The sequence below is a fragment of the Dermacentor andersoni genome, chromosome 3, assembly GCF_023375885.2.
Source record: "Dermacentor andersoni chromosome 3, qqDerAnde1_hic_scaffold, whole genome shotgun sequence".
In the NCBI taxonomy this organism is placed as follows: domain Eukaryota; kingdom Metazoa; phylum Arthropoda; class Arachnida; order Ixodida; family Ixodidae; genus Dermacentor; species Dermacentor andersoni.
Window position 1 is genome coordinate 234,748,392 of NC_092816.1, and position 15,216 is coordinate 234,763,607.

Consider the following 15,216-nt stretch of genomic DNA (forward strand, 5'->3'; position numbering starts at 1 on the left):
GCTTCAAAACAATCTACTCGTGAAGAAAAACTTCTCACCCGTCCGCGCCAACTAACTTCTTGTTGTCCGGTCAGGACTTCGTCCAGAAGTATTGCACGCCCTACATGACGATCTGACCGCTGGACACCTCGGATTTTCCCGGACACTATCGAGGATACAAGAAAAGTATTATTGGCCGCGCCTGACCGCCGACGTTGCCCGTTATGTCAGAACATGCCGAGACTGTCAGCGACGCAAGACACCGCCGACAAGGCCAGCCGGAATACTACAGCCAATCGAGCCTCCTTGCCGACGATTCCAGCAGATCGGGATGGACTTGCTGGGACCCTTTCCGACGTCAACAACCGGAAATAAGCGGATCGTCGTGGCGACGGACTACCTCACCCGCTTCGCTGAAACTAAAGCACTGCCGAAAGGTAGCGCAGGCGAGGTGGCGAAATTCTTTGTCGAAAACATCCTGCTGCGGCATGGCGCCCCAGAAGTCCTCATCACCGACAGAGGAACGGCCTTTACAGCGGAGCTCACCCAAGCCATATTGAAATACAGTCAGACAAGGCACAGAAGGACAACGGCCTACCATCCACAGACGAATGGTCTCACGGAGCGGCTGAATAAGACCCTCGCCGACATGCTAGCGATGTACGTGGACGTCGAACACAAGACCTGGGATGCAGTCCTGCCGTACGTAACATTCGCTTACAACACGGCGGTGCAAGAAACAACACAGATCACGCCGTTCATGCTGGTCTACGGCAGGAACCCGACGACGACGCTTGACGCCATGCTGCCGCACGTCACTGACGAGGAGAACCTTGACGTCGCTACCTATCTCCAGCGCGCCGAAGAAGCCCGACAGCTCGCCCGCCTGCGAATAAAGAACCAGCAGAGGACCGACAGCCGACGCTACTACCTCCGACGACGCTTCGTCGAGTACCAACGTGGTTACCGTGTTTGGGTTTGGACCCCTATACGCCGACGAGGACTGAGCGAGAAGCTTTTGCGTCGCTATTTCGGACCGTACAAGATCATCCGACGTATTGGCGCACTGGACTATGAGGTCGTGCCAGACGGCATTTCGCTATCACAGCGGCACCGGTCACGACCTGGAATAGTCCACGTTGTGCGACTCAAGCCGTACTACCAGCGTTAATGAACTTTGGGGCTTCGCGTAACTGGCCTTTAGACTTTGTTTCTTTTCGTTGTTTTGTTACTAATGTTTAATAAGTGTCCTTTTGTGTTTCGCTCTCTTATATTTATGGCATCGGGACGATGCTCTTTAAGAGGGGGGTATTGACACATGTACTTATCTGTATCGCGCAACCACGTTTCGCCGCGTAACAAATGTAATCGCACAGCGTGGGACGCGCCGGCATGTATCCGAAGTTTCCGGAAAGTTATCGATGCTTCTATCCGCTGTCTGTTGTCGCCGAACCTTATGTTATCTGATTTCATCGCGTGACGCGATTGGTGTAGAACTTTGTGGAAGGCACGCGGGTCCGAACGATTAGTCTGGAACATTCGACGACTCTCTATAAAAGCCGACGCGCTTGACCCGCTGATCAGATTTTCGACGATCGCCGACCGTGTTCGCCGCTATCGTTGTGCTATAAGTGTAGCCTCTTTTGTGGGCACAGGTTCGCCCAATAAAAGTTAGTTTTGTGTTTCACAGTATTGCTACTGTGTTCTTTAACGTCACGACCACGTGACAGTATTATCGATCACATCCGTGTGACCAATCAGGTAATCGAGAAATCCGCAGAGTACAATCAGCCTCTTTACATGGTTTTCATAAAATACGAAAAGGCATTTGAATTAACACAGATACCAGCAGTCATAGAGGCATTAAGTAATCAAGGAGTACAGGCCGCTTACGTAAATATCATAGCACATATCTACAGAGATTCCGCAGGTACCTTAATTCTACACAAGTAGGAAGATACGTAGAAAGAAAGGGGTCAGACAAAGAGACCCAATCTCTCCAATACTTTTCACGGCAAGCTTAAAAGAAGTATTCGAGCGATTAATCTGGGAAGGCTAAGGAATAAAGATCGATAGCTTATATCTCAGCAACCTTCGGTTGCAGAGGACATTGTTTTGTTTAGCAACACTGGAGACGAGGTAGAACAAATAATTGGGAACCTGAACAGAGAGAGTGTAAGAATGGTGTGGAAGATTAATATGCAGAAGACAAAGATAATCAGGAATAGCTGGGCAAGGAAACAAAAGCTCAGGATCGCCAGTCAGCCTCTTGAGTCTACGAAGGCGAACGTTTACATATAAGTTAAATAATCACAGTGTACCCTGACAATGCGAGGGAAATTCACAGAAGGTAAAATGGGTTGCAGCGCATGCGGCAGACATGTTCAGCTCCTGACTGGAAGCTTACCGTTATCAATGAAAACGAAGGTGTAAAATCAGTGCATTTTACCGGTGCTGACATACGAAGCAGAAACTTGGAGACTGACGAGAAGCTCGAGAACAAGTTAGAGCCACGCAAAGATCGATGGAAGGAATAATGTTAGGCATAATGTTAACAGACAAAAAGAAAGTGGTTAGGATAAAAGAGCAAACAGGCATAGCCGACATTCTAAATGACATTAAAAGAAAGAAATAGAGCTGGGCAGGTCCTGTAATGCGTAGGATAGATAACCGGTTGATGAATAGGATCACAGAATGGGTGCCAAGAGAAGGGAAGCGTAGTCGAGGACGGCAGAGGACTAGGTGGGGCGATGAAATTAGGAAATTAGCGGGCGCCAGTTGAAATCAATTGGCGCAGGACCGAGGTAATTGGAGATCGCAGGAATAGGACTTTGCCTGCAGTGAACATAAACCAGGCTGATGATGAGGAGTTATCATTGGTTTGATAGGTTAATTCTTTACACATTTACTCACTTTACAGGTTAGTTATAAGCGAGTTTATTTAGGTAATCGTTTATTCTAGTTTAAAAATACTATTCTGGAGTTTTACGTTCCGAAACCACGATTTGGTCATGAAGCACGCCGTTGTGGGGGACTCCAGAATAATTCATTCGACCATCTGGCAATCCATGTCCCTTTTCCATGGGACAAATGTGTCTTTGCATTTCGCCTCCATTGAAATGCAGCCTCCGGGGCCGTTCAGTTTATTTGTAAGATAGGTTATTAGGTTATTGGTTATAAGGTATTTTCCACTGGCTTAATTCAGTTATTAGTTGGATATTTCATTCAATTAGTTGTGCTGCGGCGTTAACTATTATTTAGCTATGTTAAGCTCGGTAGTAGTGTGTATATTTAATGAATTAGCTAGTTTAGTTTATTATTAAGTTTACGCTTTTATTAGTGCGCTTATTAAGGTTAGTTCACACCGTTGTAACTTCGCTGACACGCAGTAACGCTACACACGTTCAGTATTGTCGCTAACGCGGAGCATGCAGTCGCTACTGACACACATGTACAGTGTAAAACACGAGCAGCTAAAAACAACAGCGCAGACCTTCTACCCGTTACTACATAAAAATGCGACGTAAAATAGCTCTGTTGCTGGTTTCTAATAAGGGAGTAGTTCCATGTGTACCTTTTCAAATACGAATTAGGCCGTTGGTACAAGTGCAGGTAAACTTGGAAATCAAAGAAGGCGTGTAGTTTTTTGCAAATTGTTCGCAGCGAAATCTTAACACTGCACAGAAACAAGGCGGCGATTTGCCCGTTGTGCCGATAGTCGACCGTTGCGCAGACTCGCCACCAGGTGGCCCAACTGAACGGACTTGCGCCTTTTCGTCTCCGACAGTCACTGCCTTCCTTCTGTTACTTTGGCCATTTGGGCCCGAAATTCGCATCGGCCGTGGCCATGAATTACCGAGAGGCAGCTTTCAACGTTTCATTACCCGAGGACATTGAGTTACAGCACTTTGAAGTCGCCCTCTCGCCAGAGGACGTGCCAGACCCTAACGAGCACCTCGACCGACGCCATCTTAGACACCACCACTTCGAGGAAGATGCCGCTACGACTAGAGGTGAATCCATTCACTCCACTTGCTGATCTTGAGCCACCGATGCGAAGCAAAGGCAAGTGCGATGATTTACTCGTCTGAAACCTACTCATTCTACCTACTCATGCGCAGAAATATGCGCGCGGAATGCTGTCCACCTTAGCTGCAGCTGCAGCAGCTGAATCCAAAGCCGCGTTTCGTCATAGCGTCTCTCACTACAACGGCAACGCGACGCCATAGTTTAACGCGTATGACTAGGACTCGGCGGCTACTCAGGAAGGTGACAGTGAACAAGGAGCGTTGAGGACTTTCACACATAACGACGCGATGCACGGAAGAAACAAGCGAACGCGCGTGTGAAACGCGACTCATACACACAAACTGCGATCCTAAAATCTCAAGAGCCACGCAGAATTATCGATGAAAATTTCATTATCTATGAGGCAGTCTGGAATCACATTCAGAACGTTCCCTCAACGCATTGGCGAGAAACTGACCCGATAGTTGAGATCAAATTCTTGGATGGGAGTAATCAATTAGCGGTTGACACCGACGACCGCGACACGTTAGGTGCCCTTCTGACTCTAATACAGCTTTCAATAAATGGCAAGCCAACTGCATTTCAAGCATGCGAGGCCATACAACAGGATCAAATCCGGGTAATCATCCGCAATGCAGGGGGAATTGCGGTCGATCAGCTTATGATGAACCTGCACTGCCATAAATGCGACATTGTCAGCACTCGCCCCATTGGGGAGAAAGGCACAGCTGTGGTCACTTTCAAAGGGACTAGCCTTCCATACAAAATCGGGCTCAAGCCTTCCGCAATACGAGTCTACCCGTTAAAGTCCCAGATCTACGCTTGTGAGGCGTGCCACAAATTAGGACACGGAAAACACAGTATTGTCCGAATTTTAGCAGCCCGCATTGTGCCTTATGAGGCGGAAAGCAGCATGGAAGTAACGAGGTCTGTCGTAACCAGGTGCCGAAGGGGCGCAATTCCGGGTGTAAACACCTTGCAACGGCTCGAGACTGTCCCCAGTGCATAAAAATCAACAAACAGCTGCGCGTGAAGTCAAAATGCGCTCAGAAGCGATGCCAGAACTCCATGGGGTCACAACCAAAATTTCATGAGTGCCCTCAAAAGACAGTAACTATGAGACACAACTTTTACACTCTATCAACGCTCTATCAACGTCAACTCCTGCGACGCCGCCGGAAAATAAACCGCTCTTCGACCACGGCAAACATACCTTTGCTAATATCGTCAAGATGGCTAACAGCAAATCGTTAGAACACGCAAAAGCGAGTCACGCCAGAATTACTGGTCAGTCTGTCCCCTCCTCACTCTCAGCTAATGAAGGCGCACATTTTCACGGGCAAGCCCACGAAACCACCTCTCGAGCCCTCACTGTCATTCACCCAAGCAGAGCCAGAATAAGCTGCTAGAAACGCCACCAAAACCACAAATCCAGCCTGCATACCAGGCCATCATCTCTGCAGGCCTGGCACAAATAGAACACAACATCATGTCAAGGTACAAACGATGATAGAACCAGCTATCCAAACACACAATAGAACCATCACGGAGTCCCTAATGCCCAATGGATCGCTATCATTCGGAAGTCTTACCACCGCCGCATCTGTCTGTGCAGACAGCTCCGACGCAGATGGCTCACACACATGGCTTTGCTCATCACGCAAGCTAATGTCCGCCGTCACGCTCGGCATGGGGGGGGGGGGGGGGGGGGGTGAGCCATCCCGACTGTGATTAAGCAGAACTGCCGCTCCGACAAAAAGAAAAAAAGCGGACATGATTTTACGCTTGGGCCTGTCGCATAACAGTCTCAGACCCGCCGTGCTGACATTGCAGGGGGTAAAGTGCTTCATGCCATGCTTACCGTGCTACGAGGGCTACGGCTTCTCCGAAGACACCGAAACACCTGCGTTCACAGCTGTGCATGTGGATCGAATACCCACCCACACAAAGATCGACACTGAGCCCTGGTGTTCGAATAATTCTAATGTTACTGAATTCCGGATTCAACTCACGCCCGAAAAAATAATAATTCTTTTTTCCACGTGCACACGTCCAGATAACGCATGAAGAAAGACTAAGCGCGCCTCCGGTAGAATACATACAACATTTCCGGAAGATCTAGCCCAAGGATACAATGTTAATATGTAGAGATATCAATGTTCAGTACGTAGCCTGGAACTATAATAAGCGCAGCCCACATGGTCGTCGTATTATGGAAGAGTTTGACCATTATGGACTATCGCTCCTTAACCTGCCGCAACCACATACGAGGCTCGGACAGGACACAAGGCAAGCAGACACGACGCCAGACCTAACATAGTCCTCGAGACCCAGAACCTGCCAATGGAAACTTCTAAAGGACCATTTTCGCAGTGACCATCTTCCACTTGCCATCGCAGTGAGAACAAATGATTCCTAGTGCAACCCGTCGTTTTACAAGCGAGATTGTATGATCAAGCACTGGGACAGATATGGGATGCTGTTAGAAGAACACGGCCCAATTAATAATCTTGACTTCTTAAAGCAGGTCATGACGCGTGCCAAGCGCACAGCAACTAAGACGCTGCGGGTTTCTACGGACCAACCAGATCCGGATAGGTACCTCCTGCATCTATGGAACCGCAGACTCAGACTTTTGCCTTTTTGTTGATTGATTGATTGATTTTATGTACCACACACAAAGTAGAAAAGAAAATTACCCATGAAATCGGCTGGGAAAGTGGGGAAAAACTACACACATGTAGCTTCACTGGTCCCAACTCCCAGTACGCAGCAGAGGGCACTCTAGCAGAAATAAATAATGCAAGTACACATGGACAGCTATAGTTTCGATACTTGTTTGTTAAAAAATAGAGGACACTTTAGCAGAAGTAAATAAAACATCCAATTAAGAGCTAACAGCCGCAATATTTGTTAAATAATACATAAAGGATGGAACTACTGCATTGTGTAACTAAATGAACTGAAACACGATATGATAACAAGCATTATGCAAAAAGCCCATACAAGTCATTTCTCGAAAGTACACGGAAGTACTCTAATGTAAGATGGAATTTATTTAAAATCTGTGGCACGATAAACTGCGTCATCTGAAAACCATACTTGGTGCGAGATCTTGGTACATGCCAAAGCTTTGTGTGCCTCAAGGAGCGCAAGGAAGCGTTATACTGCAAGTTTGAAAGTGTTCTCAGTTTGTGTCTATTCCGACGTATATCGCATTTAAAGGCAGATAGTACCCTAAATTGATATAACTTGTCTCATTTTAAATATTTGGGTTCCGTAAACATCGGAGATTTGTGCGCATTATATGGGTGCTTGAATATCGCTCGTAGAGCATTTTTTCTGCATTGTAATAGGCTTATAAAGGGCTTTCTTAGTACTAGGTCCCCATACGAGATGATAGTAACGCAAATGCGATTCAAACAAGGCAGTGTATACTAAACGTTTCTGGAAGACTCGGAGAAAAGACACTGACTTCCTTAGCATGCCTAAACCTTTCGAAAGTTTAGTGCGTGGGTGCACAATGGGGTGGTCCCGAAGCACAGAAATTTGCTAAAGATTACTCCCGTGGATTTAGCTACAGGAGTGATTTCAATGACAGAGTGATATAACTGTAGGACGTCACTAAAGTTACAAGGTACGGATTTTGGGCGGAATAAAACAGCTTTTGTTTTAGAAGAGCTTATTATTAGTGAGTTTTCGACAGACTAAGCATTCAGTTTATGCAAAATTTGATTTCCATGTCCTAATAGGCAATTAGCATATGTTCCTGCTAGAAAGATACTTGTGTCGTCTGCATACAATATGCAAATAGCTGAGGTTTCAATGTTTACAAGGCCATTTATATAAGTAACGAACAACAGCGGCCCCAGGATATTGCCTTGTGGAACACCAGATTTAATTTCACGGGCTCTTGATAATTTTCGGTCAATAAAAACTGATTGTTACCTTCTTGATAACTAGCTACTTAACAAATTAGTTGCAATACCTCGAATCCCATACCACAGCTTTTTTAACGTAGTATATGATTTATCCGATCGAAAGCTTTCGGAAAGTCAATAAAACCACCCAGTGTTAGCAGTGTATTCTCAATGTTGCGTAATATTAATTCGTTTTGGTGCAGTAATGCCATTTTTTTTGAAAACTCAAGTTTAAAACCATACTGAGATGAATGTTTAGAGTCTTGAGTGAATTAACTTTTCGTTTGGCTTGGAAAATAGCGCCAAAATAGATATTGGTCCATAATTACCTAAATTATTTCTGTCCCCGCTTTTTAACAAGACTGTTACTGTGGCTATCGTCATTTTTTGAGGAAATATACCGGTACCTAACACAAGATTACAAACATAGGTTATACAAGGAGTGATAATTTCACGGACGAATATTACTGGTTTCATTTTTATGCCAACAGTGTCTTCACATCTGTTTTTCTTTTTTTTTTTGAGTGCCGCGAATGTGTTAAGCACTTTACTATTGTCGGTTGGAGCTAAGAAGTTCATGACTCGGGCAGAGGCTTCAAATGGTCATGTATAACAGGATTGTGGGAACTCTGAGGAAGAGATATGAAGTACTCGTTAAAAACGTTTGCTAACATTTGTCCGTTTAAAAAATTGTTATGATTCTATGAGCCAAGGAGAGTGGATAGCTCGGTTGGTTTGGAAGTTCCCTGCAGCACGTTGACATTGATGCCTCCGCCGAGCACTACTGTATAATTATGGGTCAAAACAAAGAAAAAAGTTCATGTAGCAGCAACAAAAATCTTTCAGCAAAACCATCAGGGGGTCTGTAGAGAACGACAAGTATAATGCATCCCGATTTCACACAAATTATATCTACACCAGGTTCCGACCGAGAAAACTCGTATGCATTCTTAACTAAGTGTTTCTTTCGAATATAAGCAAACACCAGTAACTCTTTTTGTTTCCCTATTTAAATAAATTATGGCTGTACCCTTCCAGATGAAACACAACATCATCATTTGCAAACCATGTTTCTGTCAGCATGATAGCGGTGAATGCAGTATTGATTTCATTGAGAAAAACACAAAACTCATCATATTTGTTCTGCTTTGACTGCATGCTCAAGTGCCAAATGTAAGAGGCAACACTGGTAATTCTGCAAGTAGAAGATTATAATCAGGCAGGGAAACAAAAGAATTATCCATGACTTCCAGGCTGTCATGCTGCTCGGCGTTGCTGTTCCTGCACCGGTCGTGAACATGCTTTCCGGTGGGCAAGAGACGGGTGCAGCGCAACCCCATCACTGGACGCTACCGCCAATTTTGCACCCGGAGAAGCTAACCGGCTGGTAACATCTACGTGATACCGGGACCGGCATCGCTATATGCAAGGAGCGCGCCCGACATAAGCTGTTGCCCACAGACTGCGCGCTGGGGCACGACACCCCGACTAGAATGGAGCATTTACGATTTGTCTTCTTCCAGCTTAGTTAACGCAAACGCTGTTCTTACCTAAAAACGTCGAATGTTCGTGGTGTCGTGTCCCTGCGACTTGTTAGACATGCGAGCAAGTGGCAAAAACTATGTTTTCTCTGGTCTCAGACACTTGTCATTGATGCTTTCCGGTGATATTGAGTTCACCTCGGGATTCCATAATGATGCTTTTTTGGCTACTGTACTAGCAACCGCCCAGAGAATTGAATCCGCACAAGTAGAAGTTGGCAGCGAGCTTCAGGTTATGAATCAGTGGAGGGCGTCAGTCGACATTGAGCTGAAGCAATTGTCAGCCAGGATTGGCTGTTGAAGTGGATATAGTTAACGTAAAAAATGCCCACGCCTCTGCAGTCCCACCAGCGTCCGTACCTGACATCGTCGCACTACAGCTAAAGAAAATAGAATCGCTCCACGACGACGCAGAAAACAGGGAACGCCGATCCAATTTACTTTTTTTGCATCCCTGATGACCCTGCATAGACATGGTCGACTTCCGAGAAAAATGTGATCGACTTGTGTTCGGAACTTCTGGGTATCACCATTGTTTCATCCCAGATTGAACGTTCACATCGCCTTGAACGGCATCAGCCAGATAAAATTAGGCCTATCATTGTACAGTTCATGTACTTTAATGACAAAGATAAGGTTATCGGATTAGGTAAAAAATGTATGGACATTCACTCTGCTGTTCGGGAGGACTTCTCGCTCCAGACGCGTATCGCCTGGAAAAAGTTGCGCGAATACGGCGACGCTTTAAATGTTCCTTTCAAGCTTAATGTTGATAGACTGCGCGTTGGCGGCACACATTATGCGTATTCATAAAATCGCCAAGATAGCTAAACCGTAGGCCGACTTCACGCACTACTCGCAACTCCTGTCAAACTCACACCAGGCACTCCCAGTTACTTCTTCATCTGTTTCAATCACAAGCATTAGAAGCTTGCTTCCGAAACGTGACCAACTTTGCTCTTTCCTTAATGATAGTAACTGTGGTATTGTTGTCCTAACAGAAACTTGGCTTACCCCTGAAATTAATGATGCTGAAATATTTCGTGATAACAACTCTTACAATGTTTACCGCCATGATCGCAGAACTAAAAGGGGAGGAGGCGTCCTGCTAGGCATAAAAAAAGTTTTCTTCCTGTCTAATTGATTCGAAATCCGATCTTGAAATTGTTTGGTGTGCATGTTCATCCTCATCGACTAAGGTACTTATAGGTGTGTGTTATCGACCACCTGACTTTCGCCAATTCTTTGTGGATGAACTTCGCAAATGGCATAGCCACAGCTTTGGAGCTATTACCTTCTGATTATATGTAAATTTTTTGAGATTTTAATTATCCCCTAATTGATTGGTCTTCCTTGTTTTCTCCCTGTCGTAAATCTATGAAGTTCAGTAACTTAGCTTTAGATTTTAATTTATTTCAGGTCATTAACGAACCAACTCGGGGTCAAAAGTTGTTAGCTTTAATGATTACCACTGCACCTGATACAGTCGGACAAATACTCACCTTCAATGGATTCAGTGATCATAAATTACTACAATACCTCTTTACATACCACTTGAAGATGTCAGCTTTACATCCAAGAAAATAAGAAACTATAAGAAAGGTAACTATAAAGATATGAATTCCCACCTTGAAATGTTCTTCCGCCAAGAGTTTATGCCCTCTTTCCCTGTACGTCCCGTTGATGAAAACTGGACTCTATTCAAAGACAAAATATATTCGCTAGTTGACGAGTATGTCCCATTGATTACCATATCTAATAGCAGGACTAACCAATCATTCAACAAGTACCTTCGTAGGTTAAGATATAGGAAAAAAACGCTTATACCAGAAATCCAAGCAAAACCCGACAACTTGGGTTGAGTACGAAAACTTTTTAAAAACTTACCGCTTCGCTATATCTGCTGCCAAAGACAAATATTACAACCATGATCTACCCTCACTCCTAAGATCGGGCCCAAAAAGGTTTTACAAAACGGTTTCACCGGACAATGTCTCAACTCGGATTTCCCTGCACGGAGCCTACAATATATACCTTTAGCTGACCACGAGTGCCCTGTCGCTTTTAGCAAAGTTTTTTTCATCAGTATTCACGACGGAGGATAAGTGTACTGTACCCCTTATCCGTGATCACGACTACCCTTACATCGACCCTATTAACATCACCGTCGAAGGTATTTCTCGTCTAAATACGAACCTTAAATTATCTACATAGGCCGGTATTGATAACATTAGCTCCAAAATACTAAAGAACACCGTCTCCGTTTCCAGCCAAATATTATTTCACATATTCCGACAATCATTATCATCCGGTCGCCTCCCTTCTGACTGGAAAATTGCTAAGGTATTGCCAGTATTTAAGGCGGGAGATAGAAATGCGCCTGCTAACTACCGTCCTATCTCCTTAATTGCATTTCTTGTAAATTATTTGAACATATCATCGCTTCTTATGTCTACAGCCACCTTGAGTCCAATAAGGTCTTCTTACTAACCAACATCGCTTCAGGAAAGGGTTTTCATGCGATTCACAGCGTTTTGAACTTACAACCAACCTTCATTTTAGCATGAATAACAACAAACAATCCGATTGTATTTTCCTTGATTGCTCAAAAGCCTTTGACCGTGTCGCTCATTGTCGTCTAATCTCGAAATTATCTTCACTCCGGCTAGATTCGGTAACTCTTTTTTGGCTACGGAGCTTTTTGTCACTTCGCCAGCAGTTCACAGTTAACAGTTCGTTTTCACCCCAATGCTATGTCGCTTCCGGTGTTCCACAAGGTAGCGTTTTAGGACCCTTACTATTTCTAATATACATCAACGACCTGCCTACTAACACATCTTCTTCCATCTGTCTTTTTGCTGACGATTTCATAATTTACCGTACCATTAATTCTATCGACGACCACATCGCACTTCAAAATGACCTGACAAATGTTTCTGAATGGTGTAGTACCTGGCAAATGCATCTTAACGAATTTGAATGTAGCGTTATCACGTTATCACTTTGAGCCGTAAGCATGTCAATTCTAAGTTCACCTACTTTCTTAACCACTCTCAGGTTTTGGAAGCATCTTCATATAAGTATTTCTGAGTTCACCTAGCTCCTCTCCTTTCCTGGGCATCCCACGTCACCACTATTTGCGCCAAAGCCTCACGAACTTTGGGGTATTTACGAAGAAACTTAAAGAAACGCCCCAACCAGCATCCGGAAGCTTGCATATGCAACATCAGCCCGGCCTCAACTAGAATTTGCAAGCCCGGTGTGGTCGCATCATCAAAAAATATCTAATCAAGATGCTAGAAGCCGTACAGAACAGAGCAGAACGTTTTATTTCTTGCGATTATAACTTCTCATAGCGTGACTGAGATTAAACAGAATAATGACATCATTTCACTTGAAACTCGCCGTTGCATCGCACTTCTCTGTTTGTTACACAAGTGCGTTCATGCTAATAGGCTGTCTCCGCTACCTCTAGAAAGGCGTTTGCGCATGTCAAAACACCTCCATAACAATTTCAGTTACTCGCGCATCTTCGGTCACACATTCACTTTCAACAGCTCTGCGCTTCCAGGTGCCATTTCTCTGTGGAACGATTTGCCCGATACTATCGCTTCCTTAACAAACCATGATTCCTTCCTCAGTCAAGTCAGCAGTCATATTTCAATAACACCCTTTTGATCTGTTCACCGACTTATTGCTTTTCATTGTCATTTCACATTTGCATTCTGGTTTGTACTGCGCATCAGTTACATTTTGAAAGTATGCTGTATCTCTTGTGTTTGAATGCTTTGTATTAGAAATGTATAAGTGCCACTTGCTACATATGTTTAATAGCTGTTATAGTACTGTTTCGGTTTATACCCCCCTTATGTCATGGTCTTACGGGGGCCTGTAAGGTCTTTGTAAATAAATAAATAAATAAATAAATAAATAAATAAATAAATAAATAAATATGTAGACTGTGGAAGATAATGAGAATACGCGAGCACCAACAAAGGAACGGGTATACTGGACCCGCAAGGTCGTCCACTTGTTTGATCGCACGAGCAGAGCACCCATCTGGTTCACGGAGATAAACCTTACCGTTTCTACACCAGGCACACTTATAGCCTATTTGCTTCGCCCACTGTTTCGTGGTTGCATTCGACAGGTTTTCGGCCATAAACAGACAATAATTTTTTTTCCGCGAGTATCTTTCGTTTGGAAAGCCAGTTATCACGCTCTTCTTACACAGAAAACGTATTATATTACCCGCATCCTTGCCTTTCTTCGTGGGAAACCTGGGCATTGCTCCTATACGAGTAGAGGTCAGTTACGGCTCGCTAAACGCCTTGGCAACTTCATTACTTACTTAATAGTTCACCATTGTTTGTATTAAACATTCCATGAATTTCAAAGTTCTGGCATCTTCCTCGCCCTTCCAGCTCCTCACCAGCTGCAGGAAGCTCAGCAATATCTGCGATTTTGCTGTTCCCTTCAATTTGTTCTAGTCCTTTGTGGCGTTGCTTAAAATTCTGGTTTTGCCTCTTCAATATTGTGACAATTTCGTCCTATTTAGAAGACATCATCACAATAGAAGATTCAATGATGTCAACAAGCTTCTGCGAAAGGGGGCCCAGTGGCTCAAGCTTAGTAGCGATTGGTGGAGCGGTGGAAGAAAAGTAGGGAAATCACAGAAAACGATGACGTAAAAAGCAAATTGATAAAGGGAAAACCAGACATCCACCGATTCGTAGCAATTGCTACAAAGGAAACCCATACGGGTTCTTCGAAAGAAAAGCCTCAGAGTTGAAGAAAAATTTGTCCTGGTCCGGGACTCGAACCCGGGACCACCGCCTTTCCGGGGCATCCGCTCTACCGACTGAGCTAACCAGGCGGCTAGCAGATGGCAGGGCGAAGTCGAATTTGTCGACAACATACGAAGCAAAGGTAAGTGGTTGACGTAGTAGTTCTGCGGAAACCCGCAAGGTGGAGAGAAGTAATTGATCAATTACTTCTCTCCGTTGATGGGGCTGGCGAAAGATCCAGAAGGATAGAGAATCGACAGAAGAGCAATAAGTAGCTGCGTCTGGTTTAGTTATAGCTCCGTGTAATCTTCCAGCACCAAAAAGTGCGCAATATTGTGAAAGTGTTTCAAAATCACTAACCTTCATGAGAAAAATGCGAAGTGCTGAGCGGAGCTCCTGGGTGACAAATCAGCACTCGCTGACAGTGCTGTGACCTCTCCTGCCGTGTCAGGTTCCAGAGATGGAGTGCTTGCTTTTGAGCTTGGTTGTACATACGTGTGGTCAGCTGCGACCACAGGATAGAACAAAATACAGTGACACCACAGTTCTGAAAGTGAAGTCAGAAACCCAACAGATAACTAAGCCCTACGAGCTGAATTAACACTTAAACTGAACCATCATCAAGCCACTGGCGTGGGAACGACCTTAGTTCGCCGTAAATCTGGCACCATCTGAATCTCCACAGCGCGGAGTCAAGGAATTGTAGCCTATTTCTGAACCATACCTATCGGGCTACTCCAACATATTCAAAATAAGAGTTGCAGCGACTGGTACGACTGGCTACAGATGTACCCCTTGGCAAAAGGTTCACCGGAGAGAGCAGCTATCATAGGAAGCAGTCAAATTGGCTTTCAGCTATCACCGTTTGTGAAAGACTTATGTCAGTATGCATGCAACCTTGCTCACCTGGTTCTCCAGCACGCCGAAGTTTCGCTCGAAGATGGTGCACAGTCTACGTGG

At 44.7% G+C, this 15,216-nt stretch overlaps 1 non-coding gene across 1 annotated transcript; it reads right to left on the bottom strand.

Annotated features, from left to right (window-relative positions):
• Positions 1–14,270: 14,270 nt before the first annotated feature.
• TRNAS-GGA (transfer RNA serine (anticodon GGA)) lies at positions 14,271–14,345 on the bottom strand. Its single transcript has one exon. It is a non-coding gene; the product is annotated as a tRNA-Ser (tRNA).
• Positions 14,346–15,216: the final 871 nt, after the last annotated feature.